The 22401-nt window shown below is 41.6% G+C and overlaps 1 protein-coding gene and 1 pseudogene across 10 annotated transcripts in view; one reads left to right on the forward strand and one right to left on the reverse strand.

Annotated features, from left to right (window-relative positions):
- Myo16 (myosin XVI) overlaps positions 1 to 22401 on the forward strand; it is a 531552-nt gene that overhangs the window by 181074 nt on the left and 328077 nt on the right. The gene's annotated exons all lie outside the window — the stretch shown is intronic.
- On the reverse strand, positions 2493 to 3802 carry LOC101719884 (E3 ubiquitin-protein ligase TRIM13-like; annotated as a pseudogene).

Consider the following 22401-nt stretch of genomic DNA (forward strand, 5'->3'; position numbering starts at 1 on the left):
CAAAAACTCAAATCTGATTTTCTAACGGAACACTGAAATTATTTTTGTGCTTTAGGTGACCGAGGCAAGATCATTCTTATTGATTTGAGAATCTAATAGATGCCGATGTCCGTAACTTTCTTGGAAAGAAAATTACTGTGAAAATATCTGTACCAGATTGTCCTACACAAAAAGCCCCCTGCTCCAGAATCTATGAACTACGTACCAGTACATCTCTTTGGTAGTGGGCAAATTCATACATAGGTTATACTCAGTTTCCCGAGGTAGTCATAAAGGCAGTTTGTTAGGATTCATGCAGTGACTGTATAAGTGTAAATGTTACAGTCATTCTTAACCAGCAGAAAGTATAAGAGATTTCATTAACTCCTTGCTTGTTGACATTAAGAGCTTAGGCCATTAATGCCTATGTGAGGGTGGAGATTTTAAACTTACTTTGAAAGAACATATGGCCTTAACTTATGGAGGAAAATGATGGTGGAAAACAGTATAAAAGTTTTTACATGTCAGAAATATTAAATACATCCAAAAGGCTGGTGTATGAGGTGTGGTAGAGGAGACAGTACAACAGTGCTGATATGCAGCAGCACTGGGGCTTAATAACACGAAGCAGAGCCATGTCTCTTCAGAAAATGATGCTTTTGCACCAATGAAAATCAGTCTTTCTTTGGGAGTCACTCCTTTTGGGGAATGGCTTTATTGACTCATTCCTTATGCCAAAATTTAAAGAGACTTTACAGGATGTCTAACTACAGCAGTGCGCTGCTTCATCTGCTGCCAAGGAAGAAAAATGGAATTTGAACTAGGCGTTGATTAAAAACGGAAGCCTGAAAATGTGTTTGGTTTTTGAACTGTAAGAGAACATGGAGACTGTGCCATGCCTGAATCAGCTACGCAAAGCCTCTGCAGCTGGAGGACGCTGCCAACAATGCTTGTGCAGACAGGCTCCTCTGGGGCCACTGGTCAGCCTGGAAAGGGACAGTTAGCTGGGAGAGAATCAGCTGAGCATCACCCTACACAGAAGAGTAAGGATCAGCACCTCCAAATTTGCCTCCCGAGTGGTGACTGCAAATCCTACCTCAAAGGGAGAAGCTCTGGCTCTGGAGCTTGAAGCCCTCAGGCAGCTGACACCTGAGTAGGGAAGGGACTGCTGCAGACTTCACCTGCCTTTTCTATGGTGAAGTCAGTGACCTTGGGTGGAGATAGCAGGCATTCCATGTGAAGGTGTGTCCTGAGCTGCTGTGTTGCTGTCAGGAGGCTTGGTGTGGCAGACAGGGAAGCAGAGTGATCGTAAAGATTGCCCCAGAGAGGCCACCAGCATCCTGCAAGCTGAACTTAGTCAGTGCCGAAAAACAGGTAAATGCATAATTCCAGACATTCACAGCTCCTTGATGGAAAACCTGACTGATGTACTGAGCACCATTTCTGAGTAACCAGCACTGCCAACTGCTATAGAGGACTTTGACCCTGTTCGAGACAGGAATTGTAAAGGGGGAAAGTGGAAGAAATACAGAAAGGAATAATTAGTTGTTGAAAGGCAGAATGAAAGCGTTGCGGCTAAATGCGGAGCCTCCTGACTCAGATCCCTCTCAGTGTGATGCTGACCGATCCTCTTGCTCCTGGGTGGCTTGGAGAAAGCACTTTGGTGGGTGGACCCTTGGGGCTGAAATCCAGGGCCTCCAGCCTGCTGGGCAAGCAGGTGAGTACCCTGCCACTGGGCTGCCCCATAAAGCCCGTCTTGCCGAGGAGCTCCGGGGAATCAGGAGCCCACTTTTCCTCCTGGCCCTCGTTCTGCCCTGGTGGAACACCACACAAGCTCAAGTCCATCCCCGCAGGAAGCAGCTGTGGAGCCCACTGTATTGGGTTAGCTTTATACTATACTGGGTCTCAAAACACTCCTGTCCTTAGAAAGTATCTGCATGCCCACGCTGTACATATACAACACTAAATGTGTTAGATGTGAAGAAGACTCAGTTGATGTCATGAAGCTTTGAAGCGAGTACAGAAACTTGATGACAGAGGCACTGGTCTCCTACTCAACTCAGAGGAGGCAGGGACTGAAAATCTGTGGACTGCCTAGATAAATGATTCCAGCTGAACATAGTGCAAATCCTTCAGAAACTTGAGAAAAATTCCCTAAGTTTCATTTTACTTTTTACAAGCAAATGCTCAGTACAAAGTAATTTAGAACTTGTCATTTGACTATCAGTTTTCTTAACTTAATGTTAATGTGATTATTAAGTTTTTTGTGGGTTTTTTGGGGTACCAAGGATCGAACTCAGGTCCATTGCACCTTCGAGACAGGCAGTGTAACCACTGAGCTAAATCCCCAGCCCATGTTAATGTAATTATTAAGCACAAATGAAGCATTTTAAAATTACAATTGACATGTTTTTCTAGTCTGTGATTTTTCACTCCTTACTGTAATAAAATTCTCATGGATATATCTTTAAAAAAAGGAAACAGTATTCTGCTAGCTTTTTTTTTTTGAGATTTTATAATAGTTTGTATTTGCACACAAACTCTGCCACATTACTCAGTACCACCAGAGTAAAATTCTTGATGCTTTCTCTGAAAATGAAAAACACATCTATCATTTGTTCCTAGTAAAAAACTGATTGTTCTACAGAATCAGCTGTTTTAGTCAGATAAGAACTGAAGTTTGAAAGATAGTCTTTCCAAGTTGCCAGTTCATCAAATAAAGACCATTCTAGGAATATGGCAGAGACTAAGAATACAAGGCCGAGCAGAGGGACCACAAGGAACAGACAGAAGAGCCAGGGAGTCTTGCTAATCAATGTGCCAGTGTCTTGAGGCAAAGAAAGTTCATCCACATCCACTAGTTTTGTATCCTCCCACTGACTGGTATGGAAGTTTTTCATAAAAGGGCTTGTGGGCAAGTTAGAGGGGGATAAGGGAGGTTCCCTGACTGCTTTGATTTTCTCCCTGAACTCCTGCATCTGCTGTGGAGATATGATGAGTTCTGACATGTCTTTGAAAGCCTCAGCAATGTTATAGGCCATTCGTTGCTCTTGCAAGATTGTGTTGAGTTTGTTGATCTCTGGGTCATATGCTTGCAAAACTGTAAGTTTCATGGTCTCAAAGTCAGACAGGATTTCATTTTTCTTTTGATCTAATGTGTGTTGTAATTTCTCAAAAAACTCCTTCACTGTATCAGAATCTTTAGTCAGTAGCTGTAGGGATTTCCTCTTGCTAGTTTCCAAGGTGTCTAAGTGAGAAAGAGCATCTCCCTGATGCCAGGTCTCAAAACTCTGGAAGAGGAGGGACTCAAAGGCATCGCTGTCCTGAACATAGGCGTCTTCAGTGGAGCAGAAGACATGCCTGGTATGGTCACCTCGAGTAGCACTGATCCCACAAATCAGCTGCATATCAGCTAAGCAAAAAATGTTGAGAGGCTGCCCTAAGTGTCCTTTGCACTGGCATTTTCGGAGAGATCTCAATTTTGTTGTACTTCTCCACAATACCCTTCAGGGAGTAATTAACTTGCAGGCTGCTAACTCCTGTAGCTAAAGTTTCTTTATGGCATGTAGGGCACTTGAATGGAGATGGTCTCCACAAAGAATTCTGCACATTCCCTTCTAGAAGACCTTCTAAGCATTTTTTGCAGAAGTTGTGTAAGCAAGGCAAAACTCGAGGATCATCAGATAGACTGCAGCAAATTGGACACGTGAGGTCTTCTTCAAGCAGCTCCATCACATCCCATATAGGGCTGGGGATTTAGCTCAGTGGTTCCAGCACCTGCCTCCCAAGCGCAAGTTCCCAAGTTCGATTCCCGGTACAAAAAAAAAAATTACCCATATAAAGGCAAATAACTTTTCCATGATTCACTTCTTCCTTTGAATGTTTCTCTGTCCCTGGCAAGCAGGTATATTTGGCAGGGTTGCTATTTCCCATGACAAATCAGGTTGTTTTTCATGTGTTGACTGACAACCTTGTGGCTGATTACCAGATTTGATCTTCATTTAAGTAGCAGTCAGATGTGCAACATTGGAGAAGTGACAGCTTCTGGCTGCAGAGTGTGGAAATTCAGTCACATATGTGCAGCACCAGTCAATGTGGTGGGGAGACGTGAGGCCACCCCGGGGAAATCTGCTGGCTTTTTAATTAATGCTTTATCTACTCTCATGAAAGTAACTTCCAAAGATTGAAATAATTTTTGAAGAATGACTGCATTTGATTTTCTTCAATTCTGATTTCCTTTTTGCACCGTTATCGTGATGGCCAGCATGCTGTTGCTTTGCACTGAGTGACACGGTCTGTGGTCAGAGACACACTAGTACACTAGCTGCTACTTGAGATGGTGGGATAAAAGTTTTAACCAGACCATTCAGTAAATGTGCGTTAAGTATTCCAGACATCTCTAAAATTTGGATTCATGTTGTGTACATATTGCTTCCTTATATTTCACATAATTTTGTGAATGTTAGAGTGTTAGTAGAAAGGGAAGTGCTTCTATTATGCCTGTGTAATATTTGTAATACAAAACTGCACACTATATTTGCAGTTCCTTAAAAGGAAATCTGACTTGTTGTGAGCATAAATTCACTTTGTCCTTTGATTCTCTGATCACTATTTTACACAATAAAAACCATTCGTTCCTGAAGATGAGAGACTTGTGTTTGCAGGAACTTTTGGGTAGCATGATTTAGTGTGTGTGACATGCTGTGCTCGTAGCCTTTTCAAAGACTTCCAGTGTTGACGACTAAGACTGTCCTTTTCTTAACTTACTGTATCATAGAAGAAAAAATACCTTTAAATGCAAAAGCACAAACTTTATAAAATTTCTATATTTTGGCACAAAATTATTTGAGTAATGTGTATATTCATGCAAAATACCTAAATTGCAACATTTCAAGATACCTGGTAGGAATAAGAGCAAAGGAAGTTATCCTTTGTTAACGACATGGAGAAACACATCTGTGTCATCCTGCACAAGGCCTAGGAAAACTTTACTAGGTTTACCTTGTCCGTGAACTTCTGCTTCCATTTTTGGTAAATTATATTCTCTCATTAAAGTCTTCTTTCCTCCCTCATTCCCCTTCAGTACTGGGAATTTGTGCAACTAGGGATTGAACCCAAGGCCTTCACACTGAGCCACATTCCTAGCCTTTTAAGTAATTTTAAAAAATCTTGAGATAGAGTCTCGTCACTTAATTTGCCCTGATTGGGCTCCAACTTGTGATTTCCCTGCCTCAGCTTTCAGAATGCTGGAGTTGCAGGCATTCACCACCACCCTCGGCTTCCAAAAGTATTTTTCTTGACACATAATCTTTTTAATTGATATCTTATTAAAGATAACTTTAAAATTTTAATCATTTACATCACTATAATACAAAATATGCTTTGGATTTTCAAAGTTATTGTAATGTATTTTCTTTTTATAATTACAAAATCAATTTGTATTTATTTTGGAAGCATTTGAAAGTACAGAAAAACCAAAAGAAAATAAGTCATCCATAATCCCCCCTCATCGGGCAAAATGCGTGTTAAAATTTTAGCACATCTTCCTCATTCTGTGTGTGTGTATAAACACATGCTGGAACTGTGGATTCATATTATGCACGTGTTGCTTCTTTTATACTTCACATAGTTTCATGAGCGTTTCCACATCCTCAAGTTTCCCACCCCACCTGGATTTGGCGATGTGGTGCCTGTGTTTAGGGGCCATGATGCTCGATAATTCTGTCTCTAGCTCTTTGCCCCTATACATGATGAGTGCTTCTAGGTTAAGTGAGTTGCTTCTAGCAAGACATAATTACCAGTTTCTTTTCCTCTGTGGAGAAATAAAATAAATTCAAAGAAGGAGAGCTCCAGGGAGTTTTCTGGATGTCAGTAAAGCTGGCTCTTTCAGTACTAGAAGAGCAAACTGAGATTCTTCCCTTATTGTCAGCCGGAGGTCAGTGAAATAATTACCCATAGTGCTCAGCTCCAAGACCCGCTTTGCATGAGAGGAGGGGCCATTGTGCTAAAGCAGTGGGGGCGAAGCTGTGGCACGCGTAGTATTTGTTCATCTGTTACGACAAAAGCAGTTAATGTATGAGTTGCTTTTTCTAAACTAAAACCTCAGTATTCAGATTTAATTGCAGTGTTGTCACTTGGTGAAAAATAAGTGGGTTTTCAGTTGCAGTTTGAGCACTTGTCTGAGAAAGGTTCGCCAGCACTGCTCTAATGTGTTCTAGGAATGCAAATCCTGTAAGAATTGGGAAAAAGTCAGACCCAGGATGTTGGTGGAGAAATTTGTGCTATTGTGCCCTGTAGAAATTTAACCAGCACCTGGGTGGCTACTATAAAGTCAAATACACCTGAAAATATTTCCTTAAAGAGAAACAGCATTGTACAGCATTTCTGCTATGCATCATCTTCCTCTCAGATTTTATTTCCACTGTTACGACTCAAGGGCTTTAAAATGATGTAATATCTATCCAGTTGATTCTCAGGGTGTGCAAGTCACACGGTCTGGTGGACTCTTAATGTGGAGGGCACCTTCTGTGTAGGTGACCCTGCACTGGCCTAGGAGTAAGGCAGGGGAAGTGGACATCTAAGATCAAACTGGGGAGGGGGAGAGAGAGGGGGGAAGGGGAGGGAGGATGTGTTTTACCAGTTGTTTGGTCATTGGCATTATTTCTTTTCATTTTCAATGTTCATGCTGTTACCTGGCCGCAATCTTGTCCAGGATTTTCATGAACAAATTCAGAAGGATGCCCAAGGGTAGCAGCGGGACCAGTGATTTATTTCAAAGAGAAAAATAGCAGCCAGGGAGAGGCGCTCACCCTGGAGGGCTCAGTGCTGATGCTAAAATTTCCAGCCCTGGGATTTGGGGTAGGGTCACCGTGTGATCTGAGGTTGACTCCAGCCCCCTCTCTGGAGGTGGGCTTTGACCTTCCTTGCCTTGGAAGAACCATGTCTAAAGCCCGCAGTGGTGAAATCTGTAGTCAGTGTCAGTTGCTTAGGGTTGGGGTCACCAACTGCTGCAGAGACCATGAGCACAGGCCTTCGGTGTAGACACTAAGTGACCAGGTCATCTCCTTCCATGGTGTAGATGTGGGCAGCCTGGTCCTGAGCTGAGATCTTGTTATGGCAAAGTGGAACAGCTCAGTGCCATAGTCAAGTGCCACAGCTCATTGTCACAGCCAAGTGCCACAGCTCTGAGGCATGGCTCTGTGTTACAGCTCTGGGTCACATCTATCACAATTTGAAGACTCGAAAATCCAATGGTCACTGGAAGAGATGGAGAAAAACCTTATCAAGCTGGCAGGCTCAGAGGAGTTGGTACTATGAAGGCTGAGCCCTCACCAGAACTGAGAGCCTCCTTTTATAGGGATCTACATGGTAGGTGAGCATGCTCACTGCAGCAGGGGGGCGGACTTACAGAACATTCCTGAAACACGTGCCATGTGAGCATGCTCACTGCAGCAGGGACGCGGACTTACAGAACATTCTTGAGACGGGCAGAAGTAAGGGAATATTCCTGAGAAGGTAGGAAGTTCCATTAGTCACAAAACATTTTGGTAACCCTGAGCAGGACCACTGCCCTGCAGCACAAACTGTTACACTTCTGGAACAAAACATTTTATGGAGAAAAAAAATGCAGGCAAGGCAAGGGCCTGTCTTATTGTGCAATATTGCTGTGTCGCTCTGACTCTGGAGGTGGACCCAGGCCCAGGAAGCGGCTTCCGGGTGCCCTCCCCGCTCTCAGTGGTTCCTTGATACCGGAAGCCTCAGCTGCAGTCCCGGAAGTGGCTCCAGGAGCGGGCCTCCCTTCCTCCTCCAGCCTGCCCTGAGCCACCTGCTGCCTCTGTGGGTCCTAAGTGCCGTGTTGTTAAGGTGAGACAGTGCGCAGGGCTTGTTAGGAAATAGCATCACCCCCTCCACGCGCCCCTTAGGAATCGTCCGAGGTACAGTCATAGGCACCTCTTTTGGGTGGCTAGTTCCTGTGTCTACCCGTATCTGGATTTTATGTGCATTTCATGCTACGTAACTGCTTTATTGCTGACCTCGATTTCTCATCCCCAGTGCAGGAGACGGAGAAGGAGCCAGCCCTCTGTTCTCACCCCTGACCACACTAGACCTGCACTCTGCCCGCCACTCCTACCTAGCCGTGGGTGCGGGGCTGCACAGTGGGACAATAACTGTGTTCCACGCCCTGCTCACAGTAAGGCCAGCATGGCCTTTGATGCACATAGATATTTACTTTCTCCCAAAGTAATAATTACTGACCTCGGGAAGTTTACAGAGGGAGCAGTAAAAATGTTCTCAAATATAATTCAGAGGTTATAAAATTTTAAATGGCTGTAATAAAAGTTTTTAATTTTTACTGCCATAAAAATTTGCCATCATTAAAATCTCAAAGTACATTTTAATCATAACAAGGGCCCAGCATTTATTCCTTAATAAATAAGTAGACTCCCCAGCTGTACCGCCGCCTGTATTATCTGCTGCAAATCTGGAATTGGAGGGAAAATGATGTGGTCGTTTTCTGTCTTTGCGTGAAGAGTGGGAACCCATGGGAGTTTCTGCCACCAGAGACCCTGGCCGGGTGGGGCGGGGAGACCCTGGCGGGTGACCCCAGGCCCTGGGAGGTCCTCCTGTCCCAGGCCCAGCCCCACCGGCTGCACTCTGGCCTCCCTGGCTGCCCTGCGTGGTGAGAAGCCACAGTCAGTCCTTGAAGAGCAAGAACTGTGCGGTGCCTGACGCAGTCTGTGCGGGTAGGGGGCGCACACGTCCAAAGAGTGGAAATAGAGTTGGCTGAGGCTCCACTTGCGCTCTGCTGAGGACGTCTTCCTCCTGCTGGGCAATTTCCAAGGAGCAGATTTACTTTTAAAAAATAAGGGTAATGGCAAGTGCTTTCCGTTCAAGTTTCCAGTCTGTTATAGATACTGTGCTGCAGCCTTTTAACGTGTTGGATCCTACATGCTAGAAAAAATGTGTTGTGACCATTTCTTGCCTTTGACTGAAATTATTTTCCTTTGCCATTCATGATTTGTTAAAATATATTATTTGCTAAGAGCAAAGGGAGAGGAGACATAATTGGACCCAGTCTGTCCCCTCTGTTGTTCTGTGGAGCTCCAGGCTGTTATCCCATTCCCTTCTCTCTTCCTAGAGGCCTCTGTGTATTTCGTTCTGCCTGGCTCTTCTCAGGATTTGAGTTCTTAGACTGAGTCCAATCCTGCAAACCAGAATGGGTGCTTTGATAGACTGTAGTTAATATACCACATACTGCAGTTGTCTATGAAAATACAGCGCTCCCATATGATACTCTTTTCGCATTGATAATCATTTTGGAGGTGAACATGATGGAAATGAAGTTGGTTTGTCTTAGCCTTTTACTGCTCACCATGCCTGAATACTTAGCTGTCTGAAATAGATTCTTTTGTCAGAACTTCTGCTTCTCATTACAGAGTTTGAGCAAACAAATGGCAAATACTTTTAACTTTAGCAAAGAAACACAACCCCAATTATTAAATAAGCAGAGCACTTAAACAGATAACTCATGAAGGAAGAAATACAATTGGCCATAAGCATGTTACAAAATAGTTGTTCTCAAAATTAAAACTGCTAAATAAAAAAGTTCTAACATGTCAAACTGTCAATGATGTGTTGTATAGATTATTTAATATCATGAATCATTCGTCTCTTCATTAAAGATATTTCCTCTGTACCTAGGTTATAGTATGCTGTGTGTTAAATGCTGTGAACACAGCAGAAGCAACATATTTTTGCAAATGGTGCTTCCACTCTAGTAAGGGATTTGTAAACTATGAAATTTGTGCATGTGTGGTTAAAACATTGGGTAGTAATCATCACCTTTAGAACAGAGTGGCATATTTGTAAACTGAAGTATGGAGGGGAAGAGGAATTTAAATAAGGGAATCTAGCAAGAAAGCTCTTATTTCAGCCACCTCAAGACGCCTGTAGGTCAGGAGAACATTCAGTTGGAAGAGAAGCTTCAGAGTCAGGATCTGAGGATGTTTGAAGGATAGCAAAGAAACCTGTATAGCTAGAACAGAACCTAAGCAAGCAGGTGGTTTCTTTGTGAAATAATTCACTAAGATGGATTCATGGAAGCAAAATGTACCAAGCACCTTAATAATGTTGTGTCATTCCAGTTACAAGAATCATTGATATGGGGATGGAATAATGTTGCCTAGATTTATGTCAAATTGTGCTATTTATAATAGTGATGGACTAAACATGTCAATGTGTAAAAATGAAATAGTTAAATGAATTTGGTATATAAATGTAGCGGAATATGATATAGTCATTTAGGTAATGACATGGAAAGAAAGTGTTCATGATTAACTATTAAGTGAAAGTGAGAATATAATACTGTAAGCCCAATTTACTTTCAATGAATGCCTTCATTTAATTGATGTGCATTGAATGCTTGGAGCATGGCTCTGTGCACAGAAAAAGAAATAGCCATGGAAACAGTAGTATTTAACTCTGAGTGCAGCAGTGATAAATTATTTTTATTTTCTTTCCATTATTTTTAAAATTTCTGGGGAGCATATTAATTTAGTAATATAAAACAACTTTTAAAGAGCAGTATTGCTATGAAATCAAACTGTGATATGTGGTAAGCTTTGTAACCTTGCTGAAAAATTCATGAAATGCATGATGGATGTTTCTACTTTATAAACTGAATTCTCTGTCAGCAATGTCTTTCAAACTGTTACCTGAGCACCTCTGACCAGGACTGCCTGCCCTCGCAGTTCACCTCTGAAAGCAAAGGTTCCCATGTCATCTCACCCTTGTGAGCAGGAGAGTGGAGATACTGAGGCTGGAGGACCCAGATGAGGAAATAGGAGCTATTTCCAACATAAATCCCAAAGTAAGGGCTTGCTCTAGGCTGCGGCTGTAGCTCTGCGCTAGAGAACTTGTCCAGCCTACACTGGGCCTAGGAGTCAATCCTCAGCAGTGCCAACAACAGCAGAGCAAACTGAGGAAAACCCTGCTCTCACATCACCACAGCTCCTATACATCCGGGCCCTCTGCTCACCAGAAGCCCTTCCCAGGGGTTACCAGATACCTACCAGAGTGAGCCTCAAGTGATAGCAGTCAGAACAGATAGAGGGCTGGGTGCAGGTAATGTGGATCCTTGCAGATCACTGGCAAGAGCTGAGGCTATCACAGGAAGCACCTTGCAGGCTTTTATTTTAAAAACAGTAGCTGTGACACCAGAGGTGGGCATGCCAGTGCTTGCTGTAGTTACCATTAGCGATCTAGCTCTCTTGGTGCTGTGTGCTCTGGAGTTGGACAAATGCACAGTGGTGCACGTCCACCATGATGGGACCATACAGAGGATTCCCACTGTCCTGCCACTCCGCTGGGCTCTACCTCTCATGCCTCCCCTCTACCCGGGTGATCACGGCTCCTTCTACTGTCTCCATAGAATGTGAAGCAGGTGGAGTCACATGGTAGGCATTCCTTCTCAGACTGGCTGCTTTCCACTTAGTAGTAATATTTAAGGTTCTTCCATGTTTTCATGACTTGACAACTCAAGTATTTATACAATTGAATGATGCTCCATTTCTTGGATGTACCGTGATTTATTTATGCATTCACCTACGGAAGGGCATCTTAGCTGGTACCAACTTTTGACAGCTATGAACAAAGCTGATGTAAACACCAGATGTGGATGTTGTTGTGAACATGGTTATAAGTGGATGGCTGCATGGATGGCTGTTAGATTGTGTCAAATGCATTTTCTGCATCCATTGATAAGGTCTTATGATTTTCTAACTTGTTGATGTGATACATTGCATTAATTGATTTTCAAATGTCAAACCAGCTAGAAAGCTTGGGATAAGTCCCACTTGCTTGTGATATATAATTAGTTTTTGCATTTTCTGATTCAGTTTGTTGGTATTTTGTTGAGGATTTTGGCATCTGTTAATGAGGGAACTGGCCTATAGTTTATTTTTCTTGTAATGACTTTTCTGGCTTTGGTATTAGGATTTTGCTGGCCTTAGAGACTGAGCTAGAAATAGTCACACTGCTTCTGCATTTTGGAAGAAATTGTAAACCAATAAACATATTCTTAAATAATTTATAAAGTTCACTGGTGAACCTACCTGGGCCTGTCGCTTTCTGTTTTGGAAGGTTATTAATTATTGATTTGATTTATTTAATACATATGGACATATTCAGATGGTCTGTTCTCAAGTGAGTTTTGACAGATTAAATCTTTGGAGGAATTGTTCCGTTTTAGGTTGTAAAGTGTGTAGCAGGGAGTTGTTGGTAGTAATGCTTTATTATCTTTCCAGGGTGGATGGGATTTCTGGAGCTAACCCCTCTTTCATTTCCGATATTAGATTTGTGTCTTCTCTTTCTTATATTGGCTACAAAATAGTCGGTTTGGTGGATTTTGTGTTTCTTTTTTTTTGGTACAGGGGCTCGAACTCGGGACCATGCACTTTTGAGGCAGGCGCCAGAACCACTGAGCTAAATCCCTGGTCCTGTGTTTCTTTATAAAGACACCAATCTCAGTCACGAAGTCGCCATCTTCCTGAACTGATCCCTTCCCCAACCCCCCTTCTAAGGATCCCCTAGGGTTTAGGCTTCAGTGTATGGATTTGGGGGTGATTGTCAGCATTCAGTCCATTGTGTTGGGTAAAGGCACTGTGCTAGTTTCCTAGCGCCACCCTAATAATGTACACAAACAATGTGTCTCAAAACAATACAATGTATCTTTTCCCTTCCAGAGTCTAGAAGTCTTCGGCCTAGGTGTTAACAGGGGTGTGTTCCCTCTATCTTCAAACAGGTCCTTTCTGGCCTTGGACAGGTCCCCATATCCCCAGGCGTTTTGTGGCTGGCAGCAATGTCACTTCTATCTCTGCCCCCATCTTCCCACATTGGTCACATTAGATTAAGGGCCTATGCTTCTGCAGTATGACCTGTTCCAAACTAACAACATTTGAAATGATCCAGTTTCCAGATAAGTCCATATTTGCAGGTGCTGGAGTAGGGCTTCAGTCTATCACTTTATGGGAGGGGGGACACACCCCACTCATAACAAGTATATAGGAGCTCTTTGTACTCTTTCAACTTTCAGTACATTTGAGAATATATAAAATTAAAAAGATACGTGTATGCATGTAAAAAAAAAGTTGTTATTCATTAGAATTTCATTAGATGTCTTTTGTTAACACTCCAGCATTAACATTTCAGAAGATTGTAACTAAATGAAACCATTTGCAAGTATAATAAGTGAAATTATATTGTTACACTATAATGTAAAATGTTTATTGACAGAAAATGTACAACTATTGGTTTATATATCAACTGTTTAGAAGCAGTGATATACTTAAATTCCACTTTCAATACTATGGGAACATAGTTCAGGACGATTGGAAGTTGAGTGTATTCCACTTTCAGTAATTAGAAAACACTCTTAGGGCTCCCAGTAGGAACTATCAAATCTTCAATTATAAAAATTATTTGAGGGTTTGCTGTTCATTTTGCATATATAACACTGATTACTTTCATTTCCCTAATGAAAACCAATCTTGATGTGATTGATTTATTTTCTTGAAGCAAACTGAAGATGTGCTCTACAGTTTATATTATATATGTACAACATTTTTGTTTTCCTGGGATTATGTCTCAAAGGTAGCATGATTCTGTAGCAGGCATGAAGCCCTAAGTTTGAAGCTTGATACCTACCACATATATGATGTCCTTGTGAGGTGTGATTAAAATATGGTGACTGTTACTGCCAAGTATACCCCGTGGATAGTCAGGCTCCTAAAAATATGATGGGTCTGGCACCTTGCAACTTCTGGCTCTTCCCCAAAGCCAAAATGACCATGAAAGAGAAAGATTTTGGATCAGTTCGAGACATTGAGGCAGCCAGGAGAGTGCAATTAATGACACACAGGAAAGAGGGCTCCAGAGCTGCTGCAGAAAGTGCAAGAAGGATGGGATGAGTGTGCTCAAAGTGAGGGGGAGGATTTTGAGGAGGATTCGTGGCAATGTGTGTTTTACGGTCATAAGTTTTATAAATTTTACATTCGCTGTACACACTGTGTGTGTAATAAGTTTTTCTTATTTTGAAAGTTTTTGCAGTGAGACATCAGCTAATAACTGTTGTCAGTATAAGAAATTTGATGTTTGCTGGTTAGGGATGTAAATGGAGAAGACATTCCATGTGCATGAGCACACATGTGCACTCACACGCATCCTTATTGAGCCCCAAATATAAATAGGAACCCATTTATATGTCTACTCTCACCTTGCACCATCTTTTTCACATACCCACTTCCTAAACTGTATGTTTTTGTAAAGTACAACAGTGAGTTCTTTGAAAATATTAAGATTTATAAAGTGTGTAGTTATTGCTAAAGCTATTGTTCTTATATCATATAGTGAGTTCTGGCTTGACTATTCTTTGTTTTATATTTGAAAAATCTACTTTACAATCCTCAAGACCTCTGCTTCTTATCCTCTGAAATCAAACAACTATGCACCAAATCCCGTGCACACACAGGCGCAGGGGGAAATTGTCCAGGACCTCCAGTGTTGGCTTCTCCTTTTGCACAATGTAGAAACAATGTAATTAACATACACACACTCCAGGGGTGGATTTCTCCTGTTGTTATAATAATAGCTGATAATGTATTGGATGGCCTCTCATATCAGCGGAGGGAAATAGAAAATGTAAAAAGAATATTTTCCAAAGACTATCAAGTGTACTTCTTGGAAGAGAGAAAAATATATTTTAGAACACATGTATATATACATATATGTATATTTTAAAATTCTCATATTAATATTAATAGTGATTTTAAAAAAATAGGAAAGGTTTATTGGGAATAAGAATAGCTCCTGAGAGACAAGAGGGATCCTGATTGAGTTGCCACCGAGACCTTTTGTCAGGGATAATTTATACAACAAAGTCACGATATGAGTACAATATGGGTCAAACTATAATCACCCAGTAAGATTACAAGTATAGCCACTTAGTTAATGTTGATCCATTAGGGAAGCAGGGCACTTAGTAAGGTCCCATGTCTAGCACCATTAACCTTGGGTTATCTATGTTTGCTAAAATAGGAGCATTTTGGAAAACAGGTAGGACCAGGAGTTCTGGTCACCCATCAGGGTGTATGATGCATTTCTGAACTTAATGGACTGGGTGGTACCAAGTAGAGTATAATCTCAAGTTTCCCTTCATCCTTTAGGGGAGTATACAAGTCTGGCCATTAGGAGGCCTTGCCTTCTTCAGATGTGCCTCCAGCAATAATTTTGATATGCTCTTATCTTCTGCACTGAATTCCTTGAGGGCCTGTCTCTGTCTGACTGCCTATTAATTGGTACCTAACTTAGCTGCCTATAACATTCCCCTCTCTGAATAACCATCCCTAAGTGCACGTAGGGCAGAATTTGTGAAGTTTCAGTCTAGCTGCTTCAAGCGGAGAAGGGTAGGGGAGACCACACTGGGACTCTCTCCAGGAAGTTAATCCAATGGGCCTTGGACAGAAGTCATGTCGGAATTTAGCACCTATGAACTCCCTTTAGAAGGTCAGTCTAGTGGATCCCAGTGGAAGGGGTCTGCCACATTTGTCGTTGGTTCCATATGCATGATCACGATCGCTTGGAGTTTGGCAGCCCTTGGGTGAGAATAAACAAATTTTTCCAAGAGATTAAAGCATGTACAATCAAAGCATGAGCACTAGAATGCAAAGGCAGGTTGGAGAAAGAGTCACCTCTAGACACTGCTCTTAAGGGACTGGAATAGTGATTGTAACTGACTCCTAGACACCTCTACTGATGAAGGTTACCTCTAAGTCTGATAAGATATTTTTCCTTCATCAGATCTGAATTATTTATCCAAAGAGAACATATTTCATTTATTAATGCCCAGGTCCCTCCAGTCGTAGATGTAAGAAGATAGAGAGTTTGTTGGTTTTGAAGGAGAATTTTAGCTAAGGAATGTAAAGACTCTTGCTGTGCTTTTATACCTTCCACTGTAGCTCCCTAGCCTCATTGAACCATAATAGGGGTCAGCTTTAGGTGTAGCTGGGGACTGCTAGCAAGGATCATTGTAGTGACTAGAGCCCCCTCTTCTATGTCCAGCCTTTATTGCTATGGTATTATTCTTATACATCTTCTGATTATACTTTTCTGTGAGTATTTAAGACCAAGTTAAAGTGAGACCTGTGTTAATCACAGTTAACCTCTTGTTATCTATCAAAGTCAGTTAAAGCTCTTCGAGGGTTACTTTTGGAACCATGTACAGAGCCACTTAGCTTCTCTGCTAATGTCATCAGCCAGGATGAGTCATTGTCTTGCTTGGCCACATGGCTTCCTGTGGAAGTGTGGAAGCATGGAAGATGGTTCTCTCTCTGGTGACCCTCTTTTTCAGCATACGGTACATTGGTTGACTCCTGTTCTCTGGGTTCCAACAGTCTTCTGCCCAAAAGGGTTGGGTGACTCACTGAAGTTGTAGGATCTTGTAGAAAAGGTCCCCTCCTGTCCTGGGTCCTTATTGACATTGGAGGGCCAGGGCCAAAATATTGGCTGTCCTCTTAGCCCAGTTATCTTTCTTGCTCTGGTCTCCTAACCTCAATTGTTGAACACCCAGATGACAAGAACAGTAACATCAGTATTATAGTGGGGAGTAGGTTTAATTTTATGATCGTAAGATATCAAGAAACTTACAATACATAGTGTGACCAATGAACTGTTATTTCTTTATCAATTGTGGTTGTCTTAGAAGTTGAATCCCTGCAGAATGTTGACAGATAATAATTATAAAGTTTTACAGAGAAAACTTGAGACCAAGGGCAACATAACATTTTAGCATGACAATCATGGTGACATTATTGTACTAGAACCATTAGGTTTTTCTCTGAAACACATTTAAATCTCCATTTTAGTATAAAATAATTTTTGAGTCAGTTACCTTTATCTAATTAAAAATAGTAAATGGCATAAAGAAACTTTTACCTAATTTGTTATCTTTTAACTATCCTCTGTCCCAGAGTGGCATATAAGTAGAATGTACTTATTTATACATGTACTTTACAGATTATTAATGCCTAATCTCTAATCATTAGAGTTACATTGTCTGGACTGCATAGTTATTAGGTACCTCTAACTGTTATAACACAATTACATAACAATTACAAAAATATAAACATGAAAATGTATCTGCATCATCTGGTCTGCTGTCTCATATTGGATTCACATATACATTTCATCACAAATGGTTGGAACACAAGTAAGGGAAAGCCCAATTCTTGAGCTAAAACATTTAGCATAAATAACTTTAGCCTGAAAGCATGACAAGATGTTTTTCAGTTTTTCATCTTTGAAGGTCTGTACACTTGAGAAACACAAATACATCATTTAATATACCATAAAATTAGCCATAATTGGTGTCACAGCTATATAGAAATCTTTTCATATTTAGTTTTCACTCTTAAGACAAATTTTAGACTACTTTAACAGGTTTTATAAGGTATAACTATATTGAAAAGCATTAAGAACATCTTTACAACTCTGAGAAGTCTTGGAAATAATGTTAATGACCACAGATAGACTTATTACCCAATTATAAGTGTATATTATTTATACAATAGCAAAAATGCTTGTTTAATCAAGCCAGTAGGTGCACATCAAGTTTAAATGTCAGGACTAAATTTAAAGAGCTGTCAAATTTTGATCATTTTATATGTTTCATGTCTAAACATGTATAAAAGACAACACCTAGTAATTACTTTGTATGTATTAAACTTACATAGTCTTAACTCTACAAACTTAATTTTAAAGCTTAAATTCACAGCATAGCTTGTTTTAGATATATACATGCACAGATGACTAAATATGTGTTATGTCATAAACCAAGACAATAGTTTTCTTTAACCAATCAAACATTTTACAGTTTAACAGTCAAATACTCTTCAACTCTCAAAGCTCACTTTTTAGTAACCAGAAGCCTAATGATGAGAACACTAGAATCTTATTTTAGTAAAATACAGAACCTTTGCTTTTAAATCTACTTTTGTAAATTTAACCAAGTGCATCTCAATATTTTAGAAAAACCGTATTGTTTTAGACATAGAAAACTTAACCTTTTAATTATAGCCAAAAACAATTAGTTTAGGTGACTCATCATTAACAGTTAATATTTTTTAAAACTATCTATCTATCTAATCTAAAGTCTTTGACCAAGAAACCCTCTCAAGTTATTTTACACAGACAATAATATACATTGCATTTATAAGACTGATTTTTGATATTACTTCAGTTAAGATAAAAAGCTGGATGGAAATTGATTACCAGCTTTAAAGATAACTTTATTCTTATCTTGTTCACTCACTGTTAAGATATGTGAATAAAAGTATTTTGGCTAGGTCACAAGTGTCTACTTATCTATATATCAACTGAAATAGAACATATACCTGAAAATTGACACACAGAGACATATACATATTAACCTAAATCATATATGTAAGCTTTATGTCATCAAACTTTAAGGTATTTATTCCTATGTAAGCCTCGAGCCTGTCAGTCTTTATCTGGTAATGTTTTAAGTAAGTTTTACTCCCCTAAAAACCTATATAAATGGCCTTTCCATGGAAATCTCCAAAAGAACTAAAAACTAAAAATAAACTGTTGAGCTCAAAAAAGTATTTTTGTTAACCATTTATTAACACACATTAAACAGACAGAAAGACAAACATACAAACACACAGAACAGTTATTTTTAAGCCAGAGTTCACTCTCAGGTACACTGTCCAAGCTGACCACAATGATCCTCTTCTAGTTTTTAGATTTGTAACTATAAGTAGACTAGACAGAACCCTTACAGATAATAATTAACAGAGATCTCTTATAATAAGGGTCAGAAGGAAAAATTCCTTTTACACCTGTGACAGCAGTGGGACTCTTACGTAGGAACTGCTTGGGCTCCAGTAGGAGCTGGCTGTTCCCCTTGCTGTCTCCCTCTTCTGGTTTCATAGAATGAACAATACAATATTCATCTCCAAATGTCACACAGCCTGTCATGCCGCTTGTTTCTCACTAGAAGTACATGTTTGATCTAAGAGCAACATTACATCTTTCCAGTCCAGTCCATGGGTCTCAGTAATTCCCCTAAAGACCTTAAAGTACTCATCAGGATTGTCTGAAAACCTTTCCCAGGTCTTGGTTGACCTGTTTGAGGTCACTGAGCACAAAGGACACATGGACACGGTTAGGACTGAATTCTCCACCACCTCCTGTAAGGGATCCTGCCCTTGAGGAGCTTGAACACAATCAGGTAGAGGTGGATGCAGCTCAGCAGAGGCTTCAGTTAAGGGTGACTTGGAAGTCTCTTCCTTAGGGTATGGAGGACGGGGGAGAAGACCCTCAGGCTCAGTAATGGTGACTGCATTAGACTGTACCCCACGCACAGAGGCATTTGGTCTTCCAGTGGCCACATCTCCACCTCAGACACAAGTGGGGATTGTCTCTCAATGCAGAGGAGGTCCGAACGTAAGGACCCTCCTGCTCTCTTGCAGTACAACTCCATCTGTAAAACAGTACTGCAGTCAATGCTTTCTTCTGCCTTTTTTCTTGCCTAGTTTATACAAGAAAGCCTATCTTTGGTGCCCTCTTAGATGAAGACTCATTTACCAGGGGTTCAGGAACTTCCAATTGGAAAGGAAAAGAAAGATTTTCAGGATTGCAGAGAGAAGCACATTACCATTTTGTGACACGCTACTCACCACCATCTCTGACAGAGGTGAACTTCCAAAACCTGTCCCATAGCCCCTGGCTGAATCCTCAGACACACCTGCTCTAAATGTTGTCTGTAATAGACCCATCTCATAACCACCAAACAAGTCAAGTAGAGAATGCAAAGTTCTGTTTGCAAAAATAAAAGTGTTCCGTCCCAGAAACCCACATCACAATCTTCCATACTCTCATTGAACACAGTGCAAGCAAGCAACAAAAGGCATAAGCAACCAGCAAACCACAGGTGACAATTTTTGATTACCTAAAGGAATCACAATATAGAATTCAGTCAAAACATTTAGGCATGCCAGGAAACAAAAGCAAACTCTTACCTCCTTCCAGTTACCTCACTGGGGCCTCCAAGGTGATGCAGGAGAAATATAGCCCCAACCTGCTAGATGTCAGATGTGCCGAGGTGGTCTCAGAAGTCTAAGAATGAATTCCAAAGAACAAAGGAGGTTAAGAGTAGGAAAGGTTTATGGGGGGAAAAGGAATTTCCCTGAGAGACAGGAGGGGTCCCGAGTGGGTTGCCCAACAGCAGTGTTTTTGTTGAATTAAATTACTTGTTTGCTTTTCACTTTTCAAAGTTGAGCAAATTGATTTGCTGTTCCTGAGTCATTTAAAGTGTTTTCTAAATAAGAGCTAACATCATGCCTTATAAATGCTACTGACTCCCAACCCCATGGGTTCTTTTCACACTGGTATGGTAGAAATCAGACTGTCTTTATAATACGAAGAGAGGACTTCTGACATTTGAAGAAAGTTTTTTGCTTCACAGGTCAGGTAATCAGCTCCATACATGCAGTGGGATTCATTATCAGCTGAAATTGTACATTTGTTTTTGAGTTAGCTGGGCAGATAATAATGAAAGTCAGCCATGGATCTCTTGAGTGGCATTCACAATTATCTTAAAGTGCAGGAAGAAAATTAGCAGGTGCTGAAGGATAGGAAGGTATGTGCTCAGGTGTGTGTGAGGTGTGCATCAGGCCTCTGGACAGCTTTGGAGCATTCGAAGCTCAGAGCTCTCAAACCTTCTCAAGGGCTGCACTTCCAGTGCACAAAGATTTTAGGGACTGCTGAGTCCCAAAGGGCCAGGTTGCATCTATGGATGTGTCTGAATTGTTGTATTATAATTTGAGAAGCAGCAAAAGCTCCACTTGCTGGAATGTTGTGGTCCAGCCTGCCAAGGGGGCTGGTATGCACTCAGCATTGAGGATGCCCCTTTGTGCAAAGACATCCTCTCCCAGTGCAAACATTACATGCAATTGTGTGAAGCATCCCTGACAGTAATCCTAAGGAAACTCAGATCTCTGGCACCATGGGGCCTGGGAAGAGTGGGCCCTTAGTTTCATGGGAGCAAGACAAAGGACTCCACGTACAGAAGGAATTAGGAATCATGGGCACCCACAGGACAGCCTGTAGGAAATGGGGGTCTACTAAGAGACCTGATTTGCCTACTCTAAAAATTTCCAGAGGCCAGTGATAGAGCTATTCTAGCAGCTCTGGCCCTTTTGGCTGTGGTTCACACCCACTCTGTAGAATGCATCCATTATAAATAGCCCTGTGGACCTCACTAGGCATAATAAGGATGTGAGTTATTTCCCATATCCCTTACTAGAGTGCTGTTACATTAATTGGTGTTTATCTCCACATGTGCACTTATTTGCAGCATCCCAACAAAACTGCTTCAAACAGGTGCCCTCCTGCATTTTGGCCTGAGAGCCTTGTATATTTCCATAGGACACAGTAGCTATTTGCCTGGGTTTTGTGAGTCCCATTATCACGATCCAGAGGCTGAGGTGGACCTGTTCTTGCCCCAGGGCTGAATGCTACCACCAACCATTACCTTCAACCCATGGAGTTCTGGAGGCTGTGCCACAGCTGCCTCACTGCACTCACCCAACGGAAGCCAGTGTGTCCATTGGGTCCCTTGGACAGAAAGCTCCGCAGTTTAAACAGAAAATGGTTTACTATGAGGACCTGTTAATTAGCAGAAGTGGGTTGATTACTGTGTGGGGCGAAGGGAATGCTAAGAAATGGCAAGAAGTGGACATGGGAGCAGTGACCTTTCCAGAAAGAAGAGACTGTCCCAAAAGGGAAAGTTGGAAGAGCACCTGGAGGATTGGGAAGTGGCTGTGTCCCTCTGGGTGTGGCCGTCCGGAAGCCTCTCCTGGGTGCCTGTGGCATTTCTGGAAGCTTCCTGGTCAGGTCAGCAGAGCTGGCTGGGCTGGCACCTGTGCCCCCTGCCTGCTGCCAGGACCAGGGCCACAGGAAGGGTAGGGATGGTGCCTGGCCTCCAGCCTGGCTGTCTCCCCAGGTCCTTCCCTTCCCCTAAACAGAGCCCGCTTCTGTGTCTAATTGCAGGGAGCCTGTGGAGCAGCAGTCTGAGCCATCTCTGGTGCCCCTGGGGTCTCTGGGAACAGCTCTGGGTGTGAAGTCCAGTTCTGCACTCACGGTCCGCTGTTTTAAAGACATACGCATTCTCCAGGAGTGTGAGAGTGTGTGTGTGTGTGTGTGTGTGTGTGTGTGTGCGTGTGTGTGTTTCTCCAGTTTGGGAGATAGATGTAGAAACAAGATGTGATCAAGAAATAGCAACACAACTGACAATAGCTAAATCTTAGAAAGAGCCTGTGTGTCCATCAGCAGGTGAATAGGTAA

This window comes from Heterocephalus glaber, unplaced genomic scaffold, assembly GCF_053883595.1.
Source record: "Heterocephalus glaber isolate CG9 unplaced genomic scaffold, H.glaber_assembly_v1.0 deba00001579, whole genome shotgun sequence".
Classification (NCBI taxonomy): Eukaryota; Metazoa; Chordata; class Mammalia; order Rodentia; family Bathyergidae; genus Heterocephalus; species Heterocephalus glaber.